This window comes from Rutilus rutilus, assembly GCF_951802725.1.
Source record: "Rutilus rutilus genome assembly, chromosome: 24".
Lineage (NCBI taxonomy): Eukaryota > Metazoa > Chordata > Actinopteri > Cypriniformes > Leuciscidae > Rutilus > Rutilus rutilus.
Window position 1 is genome coordinate 17,041,391 of NC_140228.1, and position 24,054 is coordinate 17,065,444.

At 38.0% G+C, this 24,054-nt stretch overlaps 1 protein-coding gene across 5 annotated transcripts in view; it reads right to left on the minus strand.

Moving 5' to 3' along the window:
- ncoa2 (nuclear receptor coactivator 2) overlaps positions 1-24,054 on the minus strand; it is a 96,358-nt gene that overhangs the window by 65,811 nt on the left and 6,493 nt on the right. For all 5 annotated transcript variants that reach the window (XM_084399145.1, XM_084399147.1, XM_084399144.1 and 2 more), the window contains exon 2: positions 5,603-5,689. The gene's annotated coding sequence lies outside the window, so the exon portion shown is untranslated. The remainder of the gene's footprint in view (positions 1-5,602; positions 5,690-24,054) is intronic.

The following is a 24,054-nucleotide window of genomic DNA, read 5'->3' on the forward strand; positions in this document are numbered from 1 at the left end:
AGCAAGCACCGCACTCCACAGATCATTAGTATAAAATTTGCACGTTCAGATATGAAGCTGTTATTCTCCAGCGTAAGTTTGAAGATTCTCTGAAGTGAAGCTCTCGATTCAAAGTGCCAACCTTGAGATTCTATGGGCCAATGACAAATAAGAGTGTCCAAGACACGGTAAAGAACTAATCCTTTTTAAAAAATCTAGTTAAAACACATGTGCCAAGTACTTGTAAAGGTAATTTCAATTCGTGCTGGTTTTATGCGGTTTAAAAAAGAATATATATATATATATATATATTTTTTTTTTTTCAAAAGTTTCAATTTAAAGACAGTATAAATGTCATGTGGTGTAACCAAGTTAAAGGTATTAACATATTTACCATAAAACTTGAATAAGTTAACGTATTATTATTTTCCAAAAAGGTTTTTAAATAAATTTGCCAAAGTAAAAAAGTATTTTTTATAAATATCATTAACTACTGATTCATCAAAAAAAAATTTAAAAGTTGCACCACATGACATTTTACAACCTGAACTCACCGTACCTTTGATTTTTCAAATATACAATATTTCAAAGTATATAAAACATAAATGTATTACAAATAAAACATTTATAAATAAATATAAATAGATGATAAATATAAATTCTATGAAAAAAGACAAGACAATGCTGATACTGATAGTTATTATATCAGTACAGTTGTTTAAAATCATTATTCCCCCCTCCCCCGCTTATTCAAGTCATTGTATGTATGAATTGCATTGTTAATGTACTTGTTAAACTGTCAACTTAAAATGCAGAAGATACACTGTCTTGAGCCTCTAGATCCAACTGTGGGACAGATACTGTGGAAGAGGCTTACAGCAGGTTAACACTGCGCCTACCAAAAGACAGAGAGGTCAACTTGCCAAACAAAGCCCAATAGACATCTCAAGAGAGCAGCAGAGGAGGGAGGCTCAATCCATCATTCTCCTGGAGTAGACAAAGAGGCAGCTTGCACCAAAGCTTCATGTGCCATCCCTGTAATCTTGTGGCTGGAAAAGCTAAAGGGATCAAGACTGGGGACACACCCTGTGCTCGTAGGGGCCTCGAACATGACGAAGTCACCGCTTCTGCATCGGTCCAGGGGTCTTTGAAGGGTTTGTATAATGACTAGCCTTGCCATCAAGAACAATGTCCTTGCTTGACCCTCCTATACGGACCGGAGCGAAATTCAAGCCGAAGGGAATTGCATCATAATCATACGTTAAACCTCGCCACGCAAATCCAGCCATCGTGCTCATCTGATGGCACAGAGCCCAAATTTATCTCGAAGGTGAAATGAGTTAAATATCCGGGTGGGGGGTGGAGGTTCGCGAAGCCAAAATACACATGAGTGTGTGGAGTCGTTGCGAGCAACCCACAGCTATTACCCAACATTACTGATTACAGTGCAGAGAGATCCCTAAGGCCGATGGGGATCGTGGTTATGCAGAACAGATGGGCCTTTATTAGCAGCGAGTGTCTGAGGGAGATTTGCAGGAGATTCGGTGTTTACAGCCTCTTCACTTGATGATAATGAGCCTCAAGACAAAATGTCAGCTAGTGAGAATGGGCAGAGACAGGAAGTGAAGGAAATGAAACCAATCAGTGCTGATGGAGAATATGTGAAAGACTTGAAAACAGTCTACTAAGGAAATGCAAAAAACAAGCGCCGGATGAGAAGAGGGGGTGGGGATGGCAACGAGCTTATGACTGAGATTGAGAGCGAGAGAGGAGGAGGAGGAGGAGGAGGAGGAGGAGGGGAGATCGACATTCTCTCCTCCCCAGAGCCGCAGGCCTGGTCTCCAGCCACTGTCCCAGATGGCTTGACTGAGAGAGGGGAAGAGAGATGTTCCTGCCACTCATAAGCTCTACAATTACTGAGAACGTAATGGTCTTAAAGTACCAGCATCAAGCAGGCCCAAAAAGCCAACATCCATTTACAGAAGCCGATCACATTCATGAATCTTTTAAACTGACAGCCACTTCAAGTTGCCACAAGGAGAGCACTGTATAATAAACACATTAAGCGGCAAACGGCGGATCTGGAGCAACTCATGGGCAAAGGACGCTCGAGGCTGGAAACGAAGAGAGACAAATGGATTTCTCTTATCTGTCCATCAGAAGTATACGGTTTGATCTAGCATTGAGCCTGTACATTTCGAAATGCAGGGTTAAGTATATTCCCATAACTGAAAGTGTAACGGAGAGGGGGTTAAATGTATGATGTGTATTGATGGGTTTTGGGTTACAAGAGGCACAGATACAGTGAGAAAAATCAATAAACTTCTCCAGTGCATGCTCAGTGGGAAGGGTCCACATTCTGTAGCTGACAAACCGAGCTCGGAAGATTAGAAACACCACCTCTGGGTTTTGTTAAAGTATTCTTAACTTATGTCCCAAAAAGAAGCTCTCTCACATTGATGTTGTAATACAACAATTAAACCTATACCACATTTCCAACATTAGTAAGCAAGAAGTGTTCTTGAAACTGTCGGTTTTAGAGCAGAAGTTCTCAACTCTGGTCCTCGAGATCCACTTTCCCGCAGAGTTTAACCCAAAAACTGAGCAACTCACCTGTCTGTAACTTTCTAGTAATCATGAAGACATTGATTAGCTTGTTCAGGTGTGTTTGAGGAGCTAAACTCGTGGGCCAGAGTTGAGATTTGCTGTTTTACAGGTCTTTCACTAGACCAAAGCAGTTCAGAAAAGCTTTCGTTTAGATAATAGACATTTAGCTAATACAGGGCTGCAGGAATAAAGCAGTTTTGTAGGTCAAACCCAGAAGTTAGCATCATCCTGGTTTCTTTGACAAAAAGCCAATACAATTTTTCCACTGGCTTATAGATTATTGCAGAAAATAATCTCTGTGACCAACAAAAGTTTATGATTCTTACACATTTTGTTTATCTTTACAAACGAACATAACTTTTATGAATTGCGAAGTCTAAATAAAATTGCCAGAAATAAAAAGCTAAACATAGGCTATAAACAAACTACACAAAGGTCGCATGACTTCAGAGTGCACCATTAAGCTATACCAAAAACTCTTTTAATCTCAGCAAGTTGGAAAGTAGAAGTTTACACAAGCTCAACACCTTTCTGCATTTCAAAATGTGCCAGAATACACAGTACATTAGCTTTAGCATTAACAGTTCTCTACAACTGGTGCAGCAACAGTTTAAAGAGAATCTTGCAGAGCAAGTTAGATTTTATAAACATGCTTACAGCTAGTTACCTGAATAATAACGCATCCATTTTAATGGCATAGACATTTTACGCTAATTCTATCACCTCATTCAGTAAAAGAGGTTTATTCTCACAATAACACAAAAATGCACATCAGTTATGTACTATGGGCTACTATTGGAATACTATTGATTCAACTGTATCAATTTGTCCGAGATAGACAGCTCAAATATGTATTTTTGGGATGCGAGGACATTGCCTTACCAACATTCAAGCAGTTTAGGTGATGCACAGTTAGCTGTTCATGGTTCATTTATAAGTGAGCTTAATGATGAATACAAGATACGCTCCTTGAAGGGCTATAGATAAGTGGATCCCGTGGTTGACGTGCATTAATATATCTAGAGTGTCTTTACAGCATATGGATAGTGCTGAGGAGTTGACACCGCATGCATCAGCAACACTCAGCATAACTTGACACATGAGCTGGAATTCACATACAGATTATTACATAACCATCTGAATACAATGATTGTGCGTGTCACATATCGTGAGCCAAAATCAAGGGGATTTTAACCAAATATAGAAATGCCATAAACTGTACATTTTTATTTCACTTTTTGGTGCTGTAGTGCATTACTTGTATCGCAAATTGAGCTCAGAGCACTTCTTGAGAAGCGCTTCTGGAGTTCCCTAAAAAGAAACCGTACAGTCTGCTGTGGTTTGTCATAAACAGTTTCACGTAATGGCCAAATATTTATGGCTGTTACATGTTCCCACACGAAGTTAATGACACAGAAATAGTGTATGCGAATCGAAATAAATTGGATGACAATTAACCGTCAGCTGAAATTTCATGCTTGCATCAAAACGAGGCACTTTGCCATTGGTTTTTCGAAAGTGTACGCTATGGTCAGTTCATGGAGGAGGGGAGGAGAAAGAGCTGTGTGCAAACAGCTTATCCTCACTGTCATCTGCTCCTAATGACAGCTGACAAACTACTAATGCAAATCCCATCTGAGCGGCTACAGTTGCCCCACCCCCAGCCTTCCCTTGCCATCCCCGTACAGGAAAATCCATCCTCCAACGACCCCTCCCATCCCGTTACATACACAGTGAATGATCCACGCTCAAAAATTCCTCCTCTCTGATGGTCTGCTCAAAGCGAGCGCTCTCTTTTAAACCAAGACAATACCCTGCTCTTCAGTCACATGACGGCAGAGAGCAATGGTTCAAGCAGAGCAGGTGGCGACTGTGGCATCCACATGCAGCCAAACACATGCTCGCTCGCGGCTGCTATTCTGAGTGCCATTTACTTGTTGTAGAATCAAACGACTGACTGATTCTATGAATGTTTGCTAATAATATAAAGTTTAATTTGCTAATAAATAAAAGTAAATGGGGTTAAATCAGGATGATTAGGAATTTCTTTGAGAAAAAAAGGCTACATTTTCCTCAATTCACCGTACGTAAATATGTTGTTATATAAATAACTATGTTATTCATTTTACAAAATTATTTAATTTTTTTTTTTATATTTTGTACAAAATATTTGGATATATATGTACACATTTATATTTTATATATTTATAAATATATATATATATATATATATATATATATATATATATATTTATAATATTATATTATTGTTAAAAAGTGTAAATATATATAAAGATATTTAAATAAAAAAATAAAAAACGCATATATATATATATATATATATATATATATATATATATATATGCTTTTCTGTTTTTTAAAAAAAATTTTTTATATATATTTACACTTTTTAACATCTCAAGTACAGATTACAGAATATATAAAACAAACAAAAATAAATTCAAAACTGATCATAATTGTGTGGCATGATTAAGCATTGTAGAGAGTAAAACGTGCTTTCCCAAGTGTCTTCTTTCAAAAGAGGTTACAATTTAATTTCTTGGGTTTGTTTCACCGGTTAACAGGTTAAAGTTTTTAATGAAAGTGATTACTAACACAAACATCAACTTTTTAATTTCGGGGTCCCGTGGTTGGTTGGGAATTGTTGCCTCTAAAAGTTGGGGAAAGAAAACAACAACCCTGTTTTAGAGGAGTAAAAGACAGAAGGAAAAATGGAAGTGATCTCAAGGATGAAAACAAGAGAGAAAACAAGGTTCCTTTTTTGCTGCTCAAACCAAATACAGAGAGGAAATGACATCACACCTCCCACACAAACCACACCAACTCACACTTTCATTTGTTTCAATATATCATAGACGTGTTTTCTTCATCTCCTCACCATGTAGTTTCGTAAACACACATTAGACCTTCAATGTCATGAGTGTATTAACCAACAATTGAATAGAGGAAAGTGTGAGAGAAAGTCACTGTGTTAATCACAGGTTGCTAAGCTTACCTTGGCTTCAGTCCAGACTAAGCCTCAGGGCATTTCTGCAGCAGTGGGACCAGTGGAAATCTTTGGGCATTATTCTCTTCTCTCAATCTGTGGAAGAGAGCAGAACCATCCAGTTAAGATCTCAAAGCACACTTTGGGAAACAGAAACGCAAGGAATACACATCAAAACCTCATTTATATTGATGGATTCAGTGTAAACTAGAGCAATTAGGTTTGTTTGTTTCAAAGAAAGGATGATAGGCTGATACAGCGGCCATGCCGGTTAATAAAAAAAAACATTTCGAGATTGTCAGTCGATAACTATGACTGTTATACCTTGATTGTTTAACAGAAGTGGTATTCCACTTAGCTCCAAAACTTACCAACATCAATCGATTTATGCTATTTGGTAAAAAAAGGAAAACTACAAATACAGGTTTTATTTTACTAAGGCATAAAAAAGGCATAGAAAAAAAAAAAAGTTCTCAAGAAAAACATACATTGACTACATATGGGTTACTAATATTTAGTTGGTTCTCTCATTTTTGCATGTGTTCATACTTTCTTTGTAGCCTGGACAATTTGCATGTTTCACTGCGTTATCACAAATAAAACAATTGACTTCAAACACAACTACATAATATGATTGACACATTTTTTTAATATATTTGAATAAAGGGTGAAGAATGGAGATGTCAATTTTCCTAGGCTGGACATTACTTCTGGCCACTACTGTATACATTTTTATCTTTTGAGCAAATAACCTTCATGTTTTGAGGGCCACACCTTCAATTGACCTCGGTAGAAGTGAACATTAGGGTTTGTATGACATCAGATTCTACAACATCGCTTCCCTGTCCGTCCTGTAAGAGCAGAGCCCTGTTAGCAGTGAGCATGGCACTTGAGCTGTCCTCTATCAGACAGCTATCAGCAAACCGAAGAGACAGCTGAGTTTTACCAGACCTGTCAGGAAGAGTGTGACTATTCTTAAAAAAAACACCTTGCCGGCACCGTCTCCAAGAGGACCAATGGGAGGTCAACAATCGAGTGACGTCCTTGGGACCCATATGGACAAGTCCCTTCTTATAAATTGTCCAAACAAATAATGGAGATCAACTAAAATACCAAGAAAATAGTTCACCTCCAAAATAAGATACTCTTCACAAAGTGGTTGATAGTGGTTCGCCATATGTGCACCTTTCAAATTAACATTCTTTCGAAGAATGAATGTTTTTATGACAGACTGGGAATTGCTGAAGAGAGATGCTTCTGCTATAGTTAGTAAAACACAATGAGACCATACGGAGCGCCCATGTTTTTCAGCCAATTAGCTTCAGTGAACTGCCATACCAGAGCAATCCATCTCTGCAAACTTGGTGAGTAAGAAGAGTTGGATAGAGGTTTTATTCGGTCATTGTCCTGGTCTTATCGATAATAACAAGAGGAAATATCTAACTGATCCCACAGTATTCTTGAGCATGTTTGTCCATTAAAAAGTTCATGAAAGTTGAACATCAAGTGTAGACATTAGGGACAGTTGAATCAGCACGCGTCATATACCATTAGATATTCTAGGAAAGAGAAAGTTTTGCAAAGAAATAAAGTAAATAAAGTCAAGTTTGGTGTCAGAATGATATTTTTGAAAGAAGGTATCTTATGCTCACCAAGGCTGCATTTATTTGAACACAAATAGAGTAAAAACTGTAGTAATACTGTGAAATATAAGTACTACTTAAAATAGCGGTTTTCTATTTTAATATATTTTTAAAGGCAATTTATTCTTGTGCAGACTGGAGTAAAGGTTGCTGAAAAATTAGCTTTGGCATCAATGTCACATGATCCTTCAGATGTCATGCTAAAAGGCAGATTTGGTGCTACAGAAACATTTCTTATCATCAATATTAAAAAATATATATTGTGTTGCTCAAGTGACAATATTGCTCAATATTGTTGTGGAAACTGTGATATATATATTTTAGGATTCCTTGATGAATAGAAAGGGCAAAAGAACCGCATTTATTAGACAAATGAATATTTTGTAACATTATAAACATCCTTTACTATCACTTTTAAACAATTTACTGCATCTTTTTTTTCATTTTCTTTAAATGTACTGATCTGATCCCAAACTTTTGAGCGATACTGAAAATTGTTTCTAGCTTTTCTCAATCCCAAAACAAATTCTAACATACTATATTAGGGTGCACGTTATTCAATCAAACTGAAGTCTGCTAGAAAATGTGTCTGGGGTTTAGTTCATACAAGCTCTGTTTTGTTCACAATTATTAAATATTACGGTTGTACTACTGAACTCAGTTTCAGGCCAAGCAATCAAATCACTTCAAATTTAGAAATGATACAGAATGATCTGACAGACTCCGACAGACAAATATTAGCATTCACAAATACTCCAGTTCGAATACAACAAGCATTTCTGTGAAAACCATGCGCATATCTAGTATCTAGGACGTATTAGACCTAATCAGCACGCGGAAATCTAACACTTTCGGAAACCCAAACGGCAAAGGTTAGCAATTATGGCGCCAGAATCCCCAAAATGGTCTAAAGCAATCATCACAAACTTTTTTGAAGACTATTAAGGGACGGAAAATTAGCTCAACATCATTAGAAGAGGGAAAAATTGGAGAAAAAAAATATATAACAGGAAGAGAAGGGAAAAAATGACAATCATCATCAGGTTGGTAAAGATTTAATAGTGTTACACACGTCTTCAGGGCCTCCGCTTCCACAAGGGAATCGTTTCAAGCTTATTAGATGGTAACATGAAGTACGCCTTTTTAATTATGTTCAGAAAGTAATTAGTGGAAAAAAGGGTTTAAATCATCTCCACGATCCCAGAATTAGCCTCTGAGAAAGAAAAAAAATGACTTGCTGCAGTAAGTATCATTCAACGAAGTTGAAAGCGCATGTAGAAACAGCCAGAATTCTCCCATTGTGAGCAAATGCCTTTAAATGGGTTGTTGACTTATGCAGAAGCTCTCCTGGGAGCTTGTGAACAAATACCTGAGGGGAGGGCACTGCGCAGCGCTGTCACATGATGTCATGTGCTGACCAGATATTGCTACATGTACTTCCACAGCAGCTGACCTGCTACAACTCCATGCGCACAGTGACAACAACACAAAGGGAGAACAAAAGACCTAGTGCTGGGTTTCTGATGGGTACATTAAATAATAAGAGCGCTTTGGGCAGGTGTTTCTATAAATAATCATTTTTAAAAACACACAATTTCACTACAGTTACACAAGTGTGTAAGTGGCTTTAACTATTCTACATGGGAAACAGAAAGATCATGTGCAGTCTGTGTAAAAAAAAATTAAGATTAATCTAGCATATACAAATCACTATTAATCATAAGTATATAAAGAGAGACAGCTCAGATGCGTTCTGAAAGGCTTCATTTATCGTTTCATTGGTCAGGGGGGGGAAGTTAAAGAAGAGTCTTTTCTGAGGCCGGAGGAATTTCCCTCAGTTTCTTGTGTCACATGTTCGTTCTAGCCCACAGGAGATCTTAACCCGATTGGTCACTGTAGTTATGGGGTCCCTCAACCATGGTAATTCAGTCAACCGGCTGATTCAACTGTCAGATAGACACCAAAATAGCCTTTTTGTTTAAGTGGAAATGTCTTTCAAATACCAGAAAGTCACAAGCTTTTTTTGTGATCGTTTGATTTCAGTTGAGATATATCTGAAGCTATGGTCACATTTACAGATAACCAGGTTCCATAATAGCTGCTCCTTACGATTCAATAAACGCTCCACACCAAAGTGCCAGGAAGATCTGACAGCGAGGACACACACACACAGCAGACCACACACCATGGATCTATTCCTACCGAACATGCTGTGATAGAATGGGACAGCCTGCATTATCTTCCCCTAAACCCACTATCTCTCTCCATCTGCAGTCTGGGTCAAAAGTTCATGTCAGTGTTACTGTTGTGTGTGTAACACCACAGACCATATTCCCCATCCTCTCACCCACTGGCAACTATGAGGCTTAATATTACAGCACCATAGATATGATTATTTTCCATATTAATGTCACTTTAGATACACATTTCCCATTGGACCCAAGTAGAGACATCTCACCTAGGGCCGTGCGATTAATAGAAATCCTAATAAAATTGCGTGATTTCTAAACTGCAGAAAGCATGTTTTTCTGCCAGCCCAATCAGTGTGCAATCTGAATGCAGCACGCCTAAATTTAGCGCGAGAACAGAACGGAGCATGTTTACCGTTATGACATTGAAGAACGCGCAGAAGCAGGGAAGGTGAATCCAGGGCAGGATAAGGACTTGTTGCCAAAAAAAAATTGGGGAATATTTTGGATACAGGAGAGATGATGTATCATCGAGCCAGATAATTTGCAAGAATTGTCAAGGTTTCGTTGCTGCAAAACAGAGTAGGGGCCATTCACACAAAGCGTTTTTGCAGTTAAAAACACGAGATGCGGGTCTAAAGAAGAGTCTTTAACCTTGAGCAAGAGACATAGGAGCGCAATGGTTAAAGATGTCCGTCTAGTGAGTGTTTACATAAAAAAAACAATGGTACGTTCCTTACCAGGTGAACAAAAATATAATACAGGTGTACTGGTAAAACACCCTTTTTTGTGGTGATGCTGATCCGTCTTGAATCGTCATAAGAATGAGATGCAGTCCATTGTTGAAAATAAATAAAACACAAATGTTAAGTCATACAAGCGCATCAATCCAAAACTCCAGCACATGCTGCCAAATGCTCATCCCCACTCATCTTGTGGTCATTGACTGTTACTCTGGTATCAACACCCCTTTTTTGGACTAGAATTACAGCTTTTATCACAAGTTGTCTCCCATTGCCTGCAGTCTAAGAAGACATATAATAACTAAACAGAAAACTTTAATAAAAAAAGATGAAGTAACAAACATTAACAGGCATTTGTGAACTGCACAAGAGTTCAAAAAGGCCTTGAGAAATAATCGAATAGACATATAAATCTATATTTAATTTATACAGAGAACGCTATGCAGTGTTGATACATTTCTGTACCTGAATAATACTGTTTGACCTTACTTTATTTGTAACTTTGTTCTATTGTATTTATGCTTGCAATTTTTCAGTTTGTCTTTAATAACGTTTGAAATTTTTATTTTATTTTCAATCCGTGACTCAAAAACCGTAATATGATCCGAACCCCTCATGAGTTTTGTGATCCGTTGCACCACTAAAAACTATTTTAAAAAAATTGGTAATTGAAATAAATCTGAAATTAAATCTGAAAAATTCCTAATAAAACCGATAAACTGAAATAAATACGTTAATGCTGAAGTACTAAAATGACTTAAATGAAGTAAACAAATTAAAGCTATATATAGAAATATGAAAAAATAAAGAAAAAAGCGGAAAAAAAAAGTGACAAAAGCGGATTCAAAATATAAGTAAAAAGTATCAAAGTTGTCACAAATAAATAGAAGCTTTGCACAAGTGACTGTTGTTGATGGATGGGAGAGTTTATACTACTGAACTCAAGAGCAAACCCACAGCCCACACAAGCTGTTACTCATTTCACTAGAAGACGCAATTTACAAAAAGACACAGTAACAAAACAAAAAAAGCCCATTTAATTCTCACGGTTACAGAGAAGGGAAAAAAACATAATTAAAATGACCTTAAAATAAAATAAAAGAGTATGATATTCACAAAATAATGCCACTCAAAAAGAAGTCCAGAAGTTCAGATCTTATTTTAAAACCCTGCGGCTCCTCATACTTTTGAGAAGTCTCACGTATTCGGTCAAGTTCACTTAGCCGCTCTTTGACTAGATGTGAGCGGGATTGTCTAAACCCTATGTCTGAGGGTAAGTGATCCTGCTCTCTTCCCCATGATCCTCTGTGTTTCCTCCTGGCCTGAAGCAGGTGCAAGTCATCTCAGTGGGGATGTCACTAAAGGCTTATGTCAGGGGAAGGCAGCCAGCTAATCGTACCACTCAAGGGCTAAAGATTAGATTGTCCGTGCAGATTCTTTTACTCATTCAAAACTGACCACAATGGGCCAGATGTGGAGGCCAAACACAAATTTAACCTTCCATGTCAACATTTTCACTGGCGATCCATCAATTTATTGATTGTATTAGTCAGACAAAGATTTAATGCCTCAACTAAGTAAATTATATCAAAATACTGTACAGGCCACTGGAGACAATGCAATTATCTATACTTAACTAGATTTTTATATTCTTTAAGAAAATGTATGTTGCATGTTTGTGCAAATCTCACTGCCACATGTAACCCCAAGATGAGCGATAGTAAAAGCGATACTTGCCTTAACCAGCGTCACTAAATATTAAAACACCTCATTTCAATCATATATTTGTAATCATGTGCATCACCTTTTCTGGCTGTTGAATCGGGTAGCGTGTGACCACATTCACACATTGTGAACCCATGATAAACCTCTTGAGCAGTAAAGAGAAAGCAAACTGAAATAACTCCTTACAAATGGGAAAATCAATAAAGCTACTTTGAGGGTTAAAAGCGTTCAATAAAATAAAATAAAAATCAATAAAATAACAAAAGTCACTTTTACCGAAGTAGCTGTATTAAAGTGCCGCTATTATGCTATTTTAAAGGTTCCTAATTTTGTTTTGGATGTTTCCTAGAACAGGTTTACATGCATTAAAGATCAAACAAACACTTTGCACATCACCTCATTTTCTCAAAGAGTCTGAAAATGACTCGTTCGAAGATTCTGTTTCTTTCCGAGAGCTACTCTGCTCTGATTGGTCAAATGGCCCAGTCTGTTGTGATTGGTCGACCGCTTACAGCACGTGTAGGAAACTGAACCACCATTATCATAACTGAATTTCAGCTCCGGAGCCTTCCTAAATCCTCAACGATCCTGTACTTACTGTAAAGACGGTAACGATAGCATCAATTTTACCATATTAATTCAAGTGCAAGGCCGATGATATAACATTGGAAGAACTAGAACAACCCGAACCACAATCGCAAGGACAATTACATTTCTCAGTGGTTTTTACTCAGTTTGTCGTACATTATGAAATGTTGTTTCAAACCAACACAATCCAATCTTAAGTTAATTAATACATCGTTTGACCGGACATAACTGTTTTATATATAAATATAGGTTGTTTGCGCATGTGATATCAGGAAGCAACGTAATACGCACATGACGACAGGAGTGTGGCGACGATGCGCAAATCAAGTTACTCCTCCCACTTCTGCTAATTTTACTGAGATATCTTATCCCGTGCAAATTGGCCATTAATATTGCACATGTCCTGTGGTAAAATTATATTACTCCACCTACCCTTGTAAAGTTAATCCCGTCAGAATAGGGCTTTTAATGTATAAACTTTCTGCAAATCCAGGGACCTCACTGAGATTTGAGTCAGTAACTTGACAAAAGGTTATGCTGTTGTATCGCTGTGGTAATTTTAACCACTTACTATTCACATCCTCATCCTTTGGAAGTGTATACAAAGAGAATTTGCCTTTGCAATGCAGAAAACACGTATTTTTGGCATGTACACAACACAAACCAACTACAGTGTTAGAGGGTGAGTCAAAGTAGACCAGTAGTTTTCCGGGCAGCCAATGAAGACCATGGGCTGGCATTATGCAAATTTGTTCCATTGTTGTTACGTATAAATGTTACGCAAGTAAGACTGGAATTACTGAAGACTTGTTTCGGCAGTTCAGAATCGGTTCTTTCTTTTGGGTGACAATAACTTTATTTATTGTGCACTTTGATCATTAAAATTTTGCAGACCTTTTACATTCGCAAACAGCTATTACAAACGGCATGAAAGGTAATATCTGAAAAAGCATAATAGGGGCACTTTGAACATTATGAAAATCCATCAAATAATTGTTTTCAACTGTGATCAGTGAGAACAAAATATCCCATGAGGTAGCTTTCTCTAGTTGCTTAGGTACAGTCACAAACCAAAGCACTGCTGGCCACGTCTCAGTGAGTTTTGGAGGATTTAAACGTGAGCATTCCTGCAAGCCCCATTTTTCATGTCAGAAAACAGAAATATCCTTGAGATAATGATCAAAATGAGATAACAATATTGAGCGAATGTTCTCCGCACATAGTATACGTTCATCAAATACATTCGCTTCAGCCAAAATCAGCTAAATCCCAGGCTCAGCCCATTCAGAAATACCGGTTTGTTGGCAGAAACCTCTAAACGGCACTTCCCATTGCCAGCAAAAGCCTCTAAGTTTACAAAACCAATCAGAGGACGCAAATCGAATCATATGATTTGAAGATGAATGACAGGCGTGCATGTGAGCCGGCTTTTAAATTGTCGAGCTGCAAGTTTAAAATGTCATGGGTGTTATATAATAACACATGTAATGTGAAATTGGAGAAATGAGCATATTAAATATCAGTGCCAATATATCATTTATCCCTAAAGGTGTCCAGTACCACATCATGGTACCACATTCTTCTAATGAATTCAATGGCACATGCTACTGTCGGGACATTTGGCCCATCGCTTTCATTTTCTAGAGGTATCTAGCCTGGCACTCTTCCTGCTCTGCCTCTAGAAAAACCTCAGACATCAATGATCGGTTTCAGTTTAGTGAATGTGTTGTCAGCTCCAATTCCACATGTGATTATCATTCTCTCTTCTCTCCAGTTGGAAGCCCACGCGTACTCTTTTTTTTGGATATGAGCCATCTCCACAATGGCCAGACTCACTGAGGCGGCTTTGTGTTTTTCTAATTTGTGAGTACTGTAAATCTAACTGCTTTATTTAACATTTCAGTGACTCAGAAGTGGGTGGCGAGACTAGGGAGATCTATAATACCTAAAGAGAGCTCTGTTAGCATTCCCATTCAATGACGTCTTGAATTTTGTCTCTAATGACTTTTAAATTGTTACCTGTAACAGAAAAATAACCAGATCTATAGATTGCGAAATTAAACATTTCTTTGTGTTTTTAGTAAGGTTGTATTTTAAACACCAACCACTCAGCATTTTATTCTAGAAAAAGTTATTAGTTGGTGTAGAAACAACTTTCACTCAGAAATTGCTACTAAGTTGAAAATGCCGAGTAACACATTGAATGAAACGTGAAATTTCAGTAGAAAGACTGAAATAGTATTTTGTGAAAAAAAAGTTACGAAAGTTACGAAGTTACAGAGACTTTGAGGGCCAAACAGGATCATGCTAACCAGCCAAAATTTGGGAAAGACCAAGGACCTGATGCTTGATGATGTCTCAGAATGAAGGCTTTTCTGCTCAATTAAATAAACATTCTCAGTTGCAATGAGGCAAATCCTGCAACTACAAATTACTGCATTACCTGAATACTGCTGATTCTCCAGGAAGGCACGTAATTGGACAGGACAGGGAAAAAAGTAAAAGGCTGCAGTGGAAAACTGTCTCTGTGGACACAGCACATGCAGCAAACTTTGCTCTGTCAGTCGACATCAAGGCCGTAAAATTGCATTACAGCTTCCGGTTGTCAAATACCATGATTATCCAAAATTAGTGCTTTGGCCACTCAAACTTAAGGCTTTCGACATAAACCATAATGTCATGATTGTAACTCCAGGCCATTTACTGTAAGATGACTTTAGAAACAAAAATAAACAAAGCAACTTGCTGGGCTGTAAAGACCAAGCATGCATTGTTGCAGATGACAGTTTGAAATGAAAGAACTTGAGAGTCAAAGAAAACATCAGCACCAGGTCGTGATATTTTATAAATTATGACTTAAACAGGCTATTCTACAAGCTACTTTGTCTTAACACATTCATTTTATTGACTGCACAATCTTATCAATAGCTGATTCATAACCAAATCATAAAATTAATCTTCCTTGAGACCAAACTGTCTCATCATAGGATAACTATGAATCAACTACAAGAATTGGAATTAAGGATTGAAAGGAATTTGTATATATATCTTAACTGTGAATCATGAAATCACAATAGTGCCCACTTTTCACAATACACTCAATTCCTGATGGATATATGACATTGTGGGAGTAAAACAGGGATATGCGATATAGCGGTTCCATATTGCTATCGGCAGATTTGAGAGATTTCTCAAGTTAAGCAGATTTGATCAAATCTGAATCAGTCAGTATCGATTAAAGATTAGTACGAGAGCGTTAGATGAAGGCAAATTAAATGAATTTCCATTTTTCAGAATTGGGGGCTGTTTACATGAAACCGCTTTCGACTAAAAAAGGATTTTTTTTTAATGCGTTTGCGCACGACAACAGCGTTTTGGAGGCCTGAAAACGCAAGCTTTTGAAAATGCATTTTAAAGTGCAAGTTCTTGAAAACGATACCGTTATCGTCTCCATTTAAACAACAAAAAAGATGAATTTGTGAAAATGGTGGCATCAGTAGGCCTATTGAGTACACGCATGAGTATTACGTGTTCAGTCTATAGGCGCGTAGTGTTTTTTTTACAAAGTGACATCGCCAACTACTGGCCTGTCATGTATAACACAGTGTTTTAAGTCGATTTTGCAGATCCTTGTGAACAGGGATAATTTTGACAACGCTGTTGTCTGTACGCGAAAAAATCAAAAGGAATAACGTTTCCATTTTTAGTACATTGTTGTCATGTAAATGTACCCTTATAAATGTTATAATGTTGTGATGCCTAAATTCACTTGTAGCGTTTAAATGATTGATTTTTTGTTTTCAATGATTAATTTAATTGAATGTACACGAAGATGTTACGATCTACATGAATAGCTACATTGTAAGAAAAAAGGTACTGGGGCCTTAAGTAGGTACTTATGATCTTAGTCCTAAATGTCAGCAATTGGCTATGTCTATAAAACCATTGACAAGTACGATCACAGCGAAACATTCAAATCTGCGTTTGTGCTGCCGCTGCTCCAGAGTGAGCAGTTATCATGTATAGGCATTTCAACCACACAATATCATTATTTCTGTGTTACAAATATTCATATTATCACAGAAATACTGGGATAAAAGTTTATAGTTCGGATTAGGCTTGTTACACAGTGTTCATCCGCACACCGATTACATCACTTGCCCACTGCGGCACCGCCCCCACCGTCGTTTTGATATTTGATGGTAATAAAAATAATTTCGTTCAGTTAGAGAACAGACACTACAATTATAAACTAAATGCGTTTGCTAATTCGAAGTCAGATTCGAAAGCGAAAGTAAAATGTGCATGGCCGTACAGGCATTATTAGCGCCCCCCCACCCCTGCTTCAAATAACCCAGGTGGTGACAAGTGACTGTTAAAGGGTTAGTTCACCCAAAAATGAAAATTCTGTCAGTAATTACTCACCCTCATGTTGTTCCAACCATGTAAGTCTTTCGTTCATCTTCGGAACACAAATTAAGATATTTTTGATGAAATCTGACAGAATTTTGACTCCTCCATAGGCTTCCAGTGTGACCGAAACTCACCGGCCCAGAATAGTTATTAAAACATCGTTAAAATAGTCCAAGTAACTACAGTGGCACTACATTAAGTTTATCATGCGACGAGAATACTTTTTGTGCACAAAAACAAACAAAAATAACGACTTTATTCCACTTTTCATTTCCTTCTCTCTGGGCCTCGTAGTGTTTTTGCGCTGCGCGTCTGTGTTGCACGTCATCACGCAACACACACATGACCGGCGTCGGCCAATAGTGAGCCTACGTGGTGACGTGTAACACAGACGCGCTGCGCAAAAACACTACGCGAACCAACTAGAGGTCGAGAGAGAAGGAAATGAATAGTGGAATAAAGTCGTTATTTTTGTTTGTTTTTGCGCACAAAAAGTATTCTCGTCGCTTGATATACTTAAGATTGAGCCACTGGAGTCACTTGGACTATATTAACGATCTCTTTAATAACTTTTCTGGGCCAGCAAGTTTCGGTCACATAGAAGCCTATGGAGGAGTGAAACATGGCTCAGATTTCATCAAAAATAGCTTAATTTGTGTTCCGAAGATGAACGAAGGTCTTACGGGGTTGGAACAACATGAGGGTGAGTAATTACTGACAGAATTTTAATTTTTGGGTGAACTGACCCTTTAAAAACGTATTCGTCACTGAATCATTCATTAAAAATCACTGATTCATCCAGGAATGAAACAAAAATGAAAATTCCTTCCTTAACACAGTACATTGAACCCTATTTTCACATACTTTTCTTTATAGAGAACTAGTATCGTAAATCTCTAAAGTAAAATGTGTTGCAAACGGCAATTCACACACCCTAAATAAAATATGCTCAGCATAAATTAAATCTCCGCTATCCTAATCACGAACTGTTTAAGATGCAAAGATAATCATTCCCTCCGCCGCCTGCACGGTACGTGGGTGTGTATGTGTAATTGTCTCCTCAGGTGTAACATGAGAGGATTTGTTTTGACAACCCACAATTCCAGGTGCCAAAGCCACAGATATCTGTAACAGACAGGCACAGAATGATTATAGAGGCTGTAAGGGCTGCTTACAGTCTCTTTCTTTAACCTTTGACCAGCAGTTATCTCTAGTGCAGGAGGAAAAAACTTCTTCAGCATTCAGACAGACGGCCCAAAGCTAAAAGCGGCCGACGTGACGTAATCTCACCTACATCAGGACCATTACCTTTGTGAATTGCCAACAAAAAATTTGCCTTCGAGAGAGCCAACGCTCAATCAGATTAAGGACTTCTCTGCATTCTTTGCCCGTTCGTGTACGGAAATAGCATCAAGGCATGAAGGTGTGCTTGTTTTGTAGCAGGCAAATGACAGCCAATGCAATGTAGTTTGACGACAGACGAGTTGGCTGGCGAGTGAATCAAGCTGCTTAGCAACCTCCAGTGACAGCAGCTGCCAAATCTTCTGTCTAACGCCGAAGCGTTCTCTTGTCTTCCTTGACAAGAGAATTATGGATAACTTTAGTGCTTCTGATACACTAATTTGAAGGAGCAATTGATTCCGTTAAGAGTGTTTGCTAATAAGAGCACCAGGTATTGGTTTAAACATAAAACCGTTCTTCAGTTTACTGCCGGATATGAATTACAGTGGTGGAAGAGTACAACTCAATTGCCCAAAGTAGGATATCAACTGCTAACACTGCAGTGCATTGCAAGCATAGTCCAGATTTTTTTTGTCCCGAGCCGTTTTGCTGTCGATGACTTGTCTTTTGCAAGCTATGCGCGGTCATTGGCTTGCACTTTCTGGACAGCCTAGTCAGGTCTTTAGCAAGCGATACATTTTGTCTCTTTTTTGTAAAGATGGGTTCTTCTGCTAGTGCTGCATTTTTGTTTTGCAAGCGGAAGCTGTATCTTTGCCACCATGTTCATTCCTGCATGCTGTAGGCAAGCATCCGCAGAAGTCTTTTCCCCCCTGAATTCGCACTGCATGAAAGAGCAATTAGATCTGTGGCCCAGTTTGTGGAGCAGGCCAATAGATAGTAGACCCAGTCGATTTTACAGCAGGAAAGGCTCAGCGGGAGAAAGAGGCCTGTGCCATCTGGAGAATCAGCTGGAACCTTCTTTCAACAAAGAAAAACGCAACCTGAGGGTGTTTGTATACGAGAGAACAACGGTTCTTTCATCACCGGTGGTTCAGTGCTGGAACCAAAAGAATGGCAAGCATTTACTGAGGTATCTGTCAGTGGTTGATGATCGCATTAGAGTCCTCATCATTCAATGACACGTCTTTGAAAAATCCCAAACAATCATAACTGTTCTCAGAATAGATCAACAAAATAAGTCTTTATCTCTTTTTTCGATCTGGAGATGTTTAGATGAAGTAGACTGAAGCGTATCAATGCTTAATAATGAAGATGCAGAACAAGCATTAAGAATAAGAAATTAAATCTGGATGCAATTCAGATTTTATCCAACGAATGGTTCTTTCAGCAATGGGCAACAGTTGGAAAACAATTCTAATTGCGTTCACCTTCAGAAGCCAATTTATGAGATTATTTAGCTATTTGTATATAAATTGTATACAATTTATATAGGTTTACCCACTTATCCAAACAATTAATCCTATACTTGAAAACTTGTTGTTAATAGAAAATAAGATGATTATCATGACTAGGGGGTGGGTGATAAAATGGTTGAATCAAAATGATAAGATAAATATTTGATAAGATAATATAGGTACATCTTTCTATTGAGTTACATATACAGCGAAGCATATTCACAAACCAGTCTTTTGAGCCCGTTCTTTTATGGAATCGTTCAAAAAAAGACTAACAAACTCAGAAATTACTAGTTTGAATGTTACTGAATACACTCACTGAATCTTTCAGAGCAGTAACTGTGTGATGGAGAGACTTCAGAACCAAAGAAACATGCTAAGGAAAAGACAGAAGTTTTTTAAACATGTTTCGATTAAAACAAATGTAACTACCATTTTAAGTTTGGGGTAAGATATTTGCTTTTATTCAGCAAGGATGCATTAAATTAATCCAAAAAGTAAAGACGTTATCTCACAAAATATTAAGTAGCACGACATTGATAATAATAATCGTTTCTTTAGCACCAAATCTGCATATTAGAACAAATACAGAAGGAACATGACACTAAAATCTGGATTAATGGCTGCTAAAAAAAAAAAAGTAAAAAAAAAATCATTTTAAAAACAGAAAAATAGGAAATATGTTTAATTTTATGTTAAATCATAATAATATTTTACAATATTAGTGTTTTTACTCTGAAAAATCTTACTGACCCCAAACATCTGAATGGTATTGTATATAGTGATATAGTCCAAAATATTTAACAAAATTGTGTAATTTCTGTTTTTTTGACAATTGATGATGCCTACTTCGAATATTCTATTACAGTACACCGTCCGCACCATAAAAGTTACCAAAAATCATGAAAATCATTTCGTTTGACAGAACCAGATCCGAATAAGAACCGGATCTCAAATGTGGCCTGTAACAGATTGACAAGTTCAGTCGAAGGGTCTCCGAGAGCTTGAAGCGCTTAAAATCAGTGCGGAGGGTGTCTGTGGTCCTTTAGCACAGTACAGTAATGTGCAGTTGGCCACTGCTTGACCCGACATTACAATGTGGACAGGAAAGCCTCGCATACATCTCTTTAATGAAGCGAAAGTGAAGCCGCACCACGTCTTTTGGCAGTGTTAACCTCAAGCTCAACTTGTGGCCACCCTGGGTTAACCTGCCCTGTGATCATTGTTTCCTTCCTTCGACTTGGCGTTTCTTAAAGTAGGGCCCCCCCACCACTCTAACTGTGTCTTTCTGAACTGCTGCCAGGCCACACTCGATGCCAAGGATTACACTCTGGGTCTGCTGCCAGGCACACGCTGGGCTCCAGCGCGCAGAGACCTCCAGACAGCGGTGAAAAGAACACCACCCTCTCCACATACCTGCAGTCATGCACTCCTAGCATGTCGATATCCAATGACGACGCTAAGAGCTCGAGCTCAGCTGAGGGTGCGGGTAAGGAGGCGCTGATCTTTCTGCTAACTTTCATTTATCAGGTTCATTAATTGGGTTACGAGCGCCCAGCAGTGCATAGTCAGACCCGGTGATAACGTGGAAAACCCTGCTGCATTCCATCACAGAGTTCTCGTCTCGGCGATACTGAGCCTCTACCAAGAGATTAAATGTGGGTGAAGTACTTCTGGGTCGCCTCCACATGATCAATTTATGCTCTTGTGGTAAAAAAGCCCTTCTTTCCAAAATAAACAGAATCTGAATGGGTCAAAATCCACTGGTGTACAACTGGAGCTGGAAAAAGGCACACGGCTAACTTTATGAAGTCTGCAATTTCTATGCAACTCAATTTGTACAGAAATATCTAGTTAGTTGTAATCACTCAGTTCTCTCCTGAAAAATCATAATAAAATCTTAGATTTTACAGTGAGGCACTTAATATGTGCATTAACATGATTTTAGTGGGAAAAACGTACTAACTTTTACTGTAAAGCTATATCCAATTCCACAAAGACTGTAAAAAAATGTAATTGCTTTACATCTCAAACGATACACATACTTTAACAAAATAAAACATTTTAACAAAGTAAATGCTTTTATGAAATTACAACCAATTCACTTCTTCTGTATGTGCCTCACTGTAACCTCAATTTTTTTGCTAATTCAACATTATGCCACCAATGTTGTCGATTCAGTTTAACTTGTATTCAACCAGGAATGTTCCTTTAGCTTTGGTACATTTGCTCTTGGTGGAGCCTACACGACCTCCATTATCTTAGTAGTGAGCCAGTTTGAGTAAGGCCACCTTCACAGTAAATATCTGTGGCAATAACATAATGTCACCAGCCAAAGTCAAATCAATACGTACTTGAGTGGAGAAAGAGCGTCTCACTTGTAAGTGCAGAGCGCCGCAATCGGCACCGGGATCAGTAACACACCTTTTGCCTGCCCTTAAACCTTTCTTCGATTAAAAAAGGAATGTAATCGCAGCTGAGGTCTAGCGAAGGGCTTCTCAATCCACTCCTACAGCTCAAACACTGCACATTTTGTCTTATTTAGAAGATAAACATCAGTTTGTAAATAGAGTGAACTAAACTGGTTGCGTCAGATTAGTAAGACATCTCAAAGTCCCAATATATGTCAAGCGATATCAAAGAACAAACTGGTGTAATGTCATTTCAAACTAAATCAGACCAAAACGAAGTTTTGTTCAGAAGTTCGAAACAACTTGCCAAATCGAACTTTACAGAAAAGTTTGCACTGGCTGGGTAAACACCTTCAAACTACTACTTCTCTGGTTCATTTCTTCTGTTCAGTCTGAGTCAGACGCGAGTAAACACACTGGAGAGCTGCTTTATGGTACAAGTTAGGGGTGGGCGATATGACCAAAATCTTATTTCACGATAATGATATAAATCACAATATAGTTTTTTTTTAGTTATTCAATTTTTGTTATAAAAAATAAGAACAAAGAAGCAAATTACAAACAATTGGACAAATTCAATATAGCAAAAATATGAATTAAACAAAGTTTTTCCAACTACAATAGTTGACGTAGTTAGAAATGGAATAATCAAATAAGAAAATAAAATACTGCATAATCTTCACTGTATTCTTATTAAAGCTACAAAAGTTATTCAGTCATGAGCGGTAAGTATTTTCTCTTTTGTTTGATTTGACAGACAGGTCAAATCAAGTTTATTAGGCTACTGTCACTTTAAGAGCGAATGCATGAATCCTTTATACTGATACTCATCTGGTTTACATCCAACTGTTTACTATCACTTGAGACATAACTGACTGTGTTTACATGAATACTCCACACATTTTGACATAACTGTGTGTGTATTCGACCGTTCAAGTGCAATAAGATGTAAAAGAGAAGTGAATTTGCGATCACATGCTGAGAGACACTTCAGCTGTGTGTCAGTCAGCGGGAGTAGTGAGCACCGCATTGACATCTTTCTCACGGTTTATTGCGTTTAACTCTTTTTAACATCAACATCTCAAATCTGCGATCGCCTTTTGAGAGAGGCAGCTTTGGCAGTGTACCATTCAGCAGTTTTTTTACGACTTATTGTGCGTAATAAAATTTTTTAACATCAGTCACGTCCCGCTCTCTTGTCTCATTCATGCGTTTAATAAAACTAAAGTGTCAATAGTGTTGTGCTACACGTATATATTTACATACCGTGATATGCACGATATAGCAAAAAATATAACTATATATTTTATACCGTTGCCAGCTTTAAAAATGTTTTGCATGCGTTCGGCAAACCAACGTACACTTCCGTCACTTGTAGTTCCTAGTGTGCTGGGTTAGGTCCTACACTGAAGTAAGAGCTCATTTAGTCCCCCTAAAAAGGCAATCCTATAACTAAAATCATTCCCAGTTCCTGTGGTGCGAACACACCAAAAAGCCCACCAATAGTTATAAGAACTATGAAAGCGTTCCTTGTGTGTAAAAGCCCCTTATGATCAGATGCTTTCTTAAATGTTATTTTCTCATCGCTGTCATTTTTGTTTTGTGCGTTTATATCGGGTTCTAAAATATGCAGCTGGAACTGCTGCTCACATTCAACAAATTGGTTAAAAAAAAAAAAAAAAGAGGCACAATCAGAGACATTTTCAATATTCAGATGGACTACATTTGAAAATACTCTAAGCTACCCAGACTAAACTGATGTGCAACAGAAAGACAACCCATTTTGAACAGCCTGAGAGCCATCCTGGACACACACACACACACACAGCAGGCTCATTAGACAGAAGTAGGGAGTTGAGAGAGATGTGTGTAGCAATCCTGGGTCAGACTCTGTGCAAGGACGGTATGTCTGTGAGAGGAAGCGGTGAGTGGAATGAACCCGGCCATTATAACTCAGCTCATCCGTCACTGTGAGGCCTCAGGCCCATCTACCCACTGTTACCCTGGCAACACACTCTAAACTTACATTCAGTATCATTTCAGGAGTAAAAGACACAAATACTACAATTATTTTATGCATGTGGAGAAGATACAAAATGTTTTAAGCAAAAAA